At 43.2% G+C, this 5719-nt stretch overlaps 1 long non-coding RNA gene across 1 annotated transcript; it reads left to right on the forward strand.

The window, feature by feature from the left end:
- Window positions 1-236: 236 nt before the first annotated feature.
- LOC110969258 (uncharacterized) lies at window positions 237-5517 on the forward strand. The gene is made up of 3 exons (XR_002596949.2): window positions 237-3769; window positions 4039-4092; window positions 4645-5517. It is a non-coding gene; the product is annotated as an uncharacterized LOC110969258 (long non-coding RNA).
- The last annotated feature ends 202 nt before the right edge of the window (window positions 5518-5719 follow it).

Genomic DNA, 5719 nt, shown 5'->3' on the forward strand with positions numbered 1-5719 from the left:
CTGAAAGTCGGTCATCTGCTAATATTCACAAATACAGATAAATGTATGCACCACAAAGGGCTTCTGATATAATATAAAGATGTTAAAATTAAAAAAGAGGTAGCGACTCATCAACAATTAATCCATCAATATATCCCTGGACATAACTTCACAGCTAACAGCAGAGTCGAGCTAAAAAAGTAGCAGAAATTCGGCTGTCTACCAAGATAAAAATATATATATAATTACGCTGTGCAAATACAAATAAAGCTCAGCATATGCATCATAAAGAGCCTCTGATAAAATATAGGCAGTTGACAATTCAAAAGAGGTAGGCATTTCATCAACTTACCTCCACATATACTCAACAACCTGCAGTGCAAATGAACGGTGGCTATCACTGTCGAAGCGGTGCTTGGAACTAAACAAGCCTCCACAACCCGGAAATAGACCGAAAGAAAGCGTACAACGGCACCCTATGGGAGTGTCGCAACTCTTATTATCTCTTGGGCTCTGATTCAACTCTTACACTCGCCCAGCCTGCCGCCTCCCCGTACCGTGGATCTGCGCCTGCGTAGTGCGCCCCAACCCGGGAGATGGAGAGCAACTGCTCCAGAGAACCTAACCGGAGGAAAACACCGAGCACACACCGGAGCTCGCCGGACACCCGGCGGGACCAGCGTCGGCCGAAGGGTCGGGGTGGGAGCACCGGGAGCCCGACTGTCTGTCTGCCTGCAGACGGTGAGACACAGCGGGACGAAGCGGCAGCAACGCTGCTCCTCACGACGGGGAAACACTGAATCACTGCTGCAGTCATCGCTGCGCCTTAAATCCTGCTTTTTCTCTACGGACATTTGAATGGAAGGTGAGTTCAACCAGCCGAGGCAGCGGGCCTGCAGAGGACGATCGGTGTCCTCAGCGTCTGCCTTCATCATATCCTCCTATCTGTCCCACTGTTTATCCTCCTGTCCTCATGGTGTCAGTCCTTCACCTGACAGGCTGAACCCAGGCACAGCAGCACGAAAGAGAAGAGACATTGTGTGGACATAACGTTTCCTGTGAAACCTTTGCATCAAACATCTGGAGGACATACAGGGACAAATAAAACATCTGGAGGATTAAAGAGACAAATAAAACATCTGGAGGACTACAAAGACAAAAAAAAACATCTGGAGGACTACAAAGACAAACATCTGGAGGACATACAGAGACAAATAAAACACCTGGAGAACGTAAAACACCTGGAGGACATACAGAAGACACTGAGGGACAAAGCTGGACATTTTGAGGTGGGAAACGCACAGAAACAATTTTTCAGGACATAAAGACAGACTTTCAGGGACATAAACAGACATTAGAAATTCAAAATACTGAGAAATTACTGAACAGGTGAAGGACAAAGAGAAAGTAACATTTTAGGACAAAAGGAGACATATACAGTGCCTTGCGAAAGTATTCGGCCCCCTTGAACTTTTCAACCTTTCGCCACATTTCAGATATGAAATTTTAATTTTTTGTCAAGAATCAAAAAAATTGGGACACAATCATGAAGTGGAATGAAATTTATTGGATATTTTATATTTTTTTTAACAAAAACCTGAAAAGTGGGGTGTGCAATATTATTCGGCCCCTTTACTTTCAGTGCAGCAAACTCACTCCAGAAGTTCAGTGAGGATCTCTGAATGATCCAATGTTGTCCTAAATGACTGATGATGATAAATAAAATCCACCTGTGTGTAATCAAGTCTCCGTATAAATGTACCTGCTCTGCGATAGTCTCAGGGTTCTGTTTAAAGTGCAGAGAGCATCATGAAGACCAAGGAACACACCAGGCAGGTCCCAGATACTGTTGTGGAGAAGTTTAAAGCCGGATTTGGATACAAAAAAATTTCCCAAGCTTTAAACATCTCAAGGAGCACTGTGCAAGCAATCATATTGAAATGGAAGGAGTATCAAACCACTGCAAATCTACCAAGACCCGGCCGTCCCTCTAAACTTTCACCTGGAACAAGGAGAAGACTGATCAGAGATGCAGCCAAGAGGCCCATGATCACTCTGGATGAACTGCAGAGATCTACAGCTGAGGTGGGAGAGTCTGTCCATAGGACAACAATCAGTGGTACACTGCACAAATCTGGCCTTTATGGAAGAGTGGCAAGAAGAAAGCCATTTCTCAAAGATATCCATAAAAAGTCTCGTTTGAAGTTTGCCACAAGCCACCTGGGAGACACACCAAACATGTGGAAGAAGGTGCTCTGGTCAGATGAAACCAAAATGGAACTTTTTGGCCACAATGCAAAACCATATGTTTGGCGTAAAAGCAACACAGCTCATCACCCTGAACACACCATCCCCACTGTCAAACATGGTGGTGGCAGCCTCATGGTTTGGGCCTGCTTTTCTTCAGCAGGGACAGGGAAGATGGTTCAAATTGATGGGAAGATGAATGGAGCCAAATACAGGAGCATTCTGGAAGAAAACCTGTTGGAGTCTGCTAAAGACCTGAGACTGGGACGGAGATTTATCTTCCAACAGGACAATGATCCAAAACATAAAGCCAAATCTACAATGGAATGGTTCACAAATAAACGTATCCAGGTGTTAGAATGGCCAAGTCAAAGTCCAGACCTGAATCCAATGGAGAATCTGTGGGCAGAGCTGAAGACTGCTGTTCAAACGCTCTCCATCCAACCTCACTGAGCTCCAGCTGTGAAAGACATCCTGTTTGGTAGATGAGTTTAGTTGAAGGACAGTCTGTGAGGACATGTGGAGGACAAGAATGAGACAGCAGGACGCTGCTGTCGTCGGGAGGACAGAATGAGAGTGTTGTTGGTCTGAAGGACGTTATTTTTCCTTGCCCACAGTTTGGATGTGACGAGGACTGAGAGAACAACATGACGTCCCCGAAGTGGACCCGGCTCTCCGTCCTGTCGGTCCTGGTGCTGATCCTGTGTCGGCAGCCTGCTCTGACAGGACCATGGTATCAGAGGAATATGTGGGCGCCACAGTGAACGCCACGGTGTTGGATGGACGAGGAAACACCGTCCACATGATGAGCAGCGATGAGGGGACGTATGGACAGAACCCCCCAGAGTGTTTGCCCTCTGAGGTGTCAGATTACAGTCAAACGTCCAAGGACACTGCAGCTGTTGGAGCTTCGTTTGTCTGCAGTCGTCTTGATGCGCTTCTGCCTGTTCACATCAATAGCTGGGTTTCCATTACCCTTAGATTTGCGCAAAATGTAAATAGCGCAAAAAAAAAACTGGTAATGGAAACACCTGAATTTCAAAAAAGGACTAAAATATTGCAAAAAAGTTTTTACGCTCTCATGAGGTGGTTTTTCAGACGTTTCGATATTGAAAAATATCGCAAAAGCGCAATGGAAACACTTTTTCCGCAATTATACATCACCGGATGTGACGTACCTGGTCACATGACCAGTTCTCTCGGCGTAAACATGGCGCGGTGCGTGTGGACAGAAGAGGAGACCGAGACGTTTTTTAACATTATTTTTGAGAAAAACATCACTGTCATACTTGACAGCAAACAGCAGAGGAATGCAGAGTTTTATAAGGAGATAGAAGCGGAAATGAGGGAGAAAGGATTCGACAAGCCTTGGCAGCAAATGGAAAACTCTAAAGCAACGCTACCTAGCAGAACGACGCCTATTGTGCAAAAGCGGAGCCGGGGGGAAGGCAAAGATTAAGTTTAAGTACTTCGATGCCATGAACAGAATTTTGGGACATCGCCCCCATCTTGCAAGCAGTGTCCTCAACAATTAACAGTATGGGTAAGTTTTCGTTTGTATTTTGTCTGATGAAGTTAGCAAGAGTGCAAAAGAAAACGTAGCATTATCATGTTAGGATTCACTTGCAGATGGATGTGTAATAAAAGCGGTATGGCGATACCTTTAGGAAGTGTAACGTCAGATTTTTACATGAATGTTGCATGTTATCACATAAGGCTCCCCTAACACAACCTAGTTATTATAATATTTAACACATCTCTTGAATAATTACGAGTTACTGTATTTGATTATTACCATTCTGTGTATTACAGAAGCTGAAGCAGACGGCAAGGAACCAAATCGGGAGACTTCTACGGATTCGGAGGGTAGTACTGGGCTATCTCTAAAAGTTGCATCATATTAATCACTTGGATAATAGAATTGGTAGTGGATAAAAAAAGTAATTCAGATAAACAAAAGTGAGCTAGAGGATAAACTTAATCTGAGGAGAAACAGGATATGTAATTTAAAGACAGCAACTCGTCATAAACAATATTATTTTCAATTACATAAGAAACCGGTTATTTTCCCCGAATGTAAGATGTTTGATTTCAGTATGCACAAAACAGAACACAGTTTATTACCTCTGCTCAGGAGGGTATGTTTTCTCATAGAAAATACAGGACTATGATGTTGGGTGGAAATCACAATTTATGGGTGAAACCGAGCTGCTTGGTGGAGGCCTTTCTAGTTCATCTTAATATCACTGTGCAAATATTTCAGTTCCATGTTATTGTAAAAAGTTGTCTTATTGAAGCTGCTTTAAAACACAGACTCAGCTATATGAAACACCTTTTTTGTTTCTAAGAATTCAGAATTTTACCGGCTATATATTTTTTTCATTTATCACATTTTATTCACTCTTCATGTCACTATAGGATCATTTGATGTCTTGCCCTCATCACCCCATGATGACACTTGATGTGTCAGAGATGAGGGAGATTCATCCCAGCCTCCAGCCCCACCTCAAGAAACATGGAGACGGCCAAAGAAGCGTCGACCCTCAGCTTCATCACTGCACATGAGCAAGATGAGAGAACAAGCAAAACAGGATCAGGCCACCCTCTCTACAATTTCTGAGGTGCTCAGCCGAACAATTCAGTGTTTTGAGAGGGCAAAAGAGGTGGCAGAGCGCCATGCTCGTGCTCTGGAAGCGATTGCTGAAGCACGGCCCCCTTTCCCCCAACAAACACCTCCAGCATATACTTCCTACTAACAAGAGTAGGAAGTATATGCCACCACCTCAATCGCATCGCCAGCAGCAGCCTCCTCCTGCCTCTTCCCAAGACCATCCCCATTCTTACAGAACATACCGCAGTTTGTAGGTCTAAGTTCCCACATTGCCAGGTTCATTAGTTTGATGATATTATTAGTATCTGTTTACAATTAATTTCATCATGTTCTAAGTTAGTCCACAGAATTAAAAAAACATTTTAACTGATGTGTCACTTTACAAAAACAGCCTCAAGTTTTGATTGCTGTTATGTTTTTTGTTTTTAATGGCAGCACATACAAAGGACATTGAAAAGGCACTTTTTGAAGTCAGACAGTAAAAAATATTCTTTCAGAGAATTTTGAAACAAGCTTTAAAAAAATGTAGCTGTTGCTGTGGTGCTCATGTTTTTCTGTGAAATCTCAGGTTATATATGGAGACTTTTTTTAATCTCTGAAAAGCACTTTATAAGACAAAAATGTTTTGACAATTCTGTGTGAAAGCACACCTTAAACTTGAAATAAACTATTGTTCTATGTCCTTGTGTCACTGTATTAACTATGATACACATGAGAGTTGTGTTAAAGCTCAACTTTGCTTCTCATCAGTCATTTTACACTTGCTTCTTGAGTGGGGAAACTAATCAGCTGTGACCAAATGCTGGACAAGAGCATCTCTGATCACAAGGGCTCCAGTGTCTGGTTGGTCCTGATGCTGTCCCTGTGGCTGTTGGAGATGGG

The sequence above is a fragment of the Acanthochromis polyacanthus genome, chromosome 10, assembly GCF_021347895.1.
Source record: "Acanthochromis polyacanthus isolate Apoly-LR-REF ecotype Palm Island chromosome 10, KAUST_Apoly_ChrSc, whole genome shotgun sequence".
NCBI lineage: Eukaryota > Metazoa > Chordata > Actinopteri > Pomacentridae > Acanthochromis > Acanthochromis polyacanthus.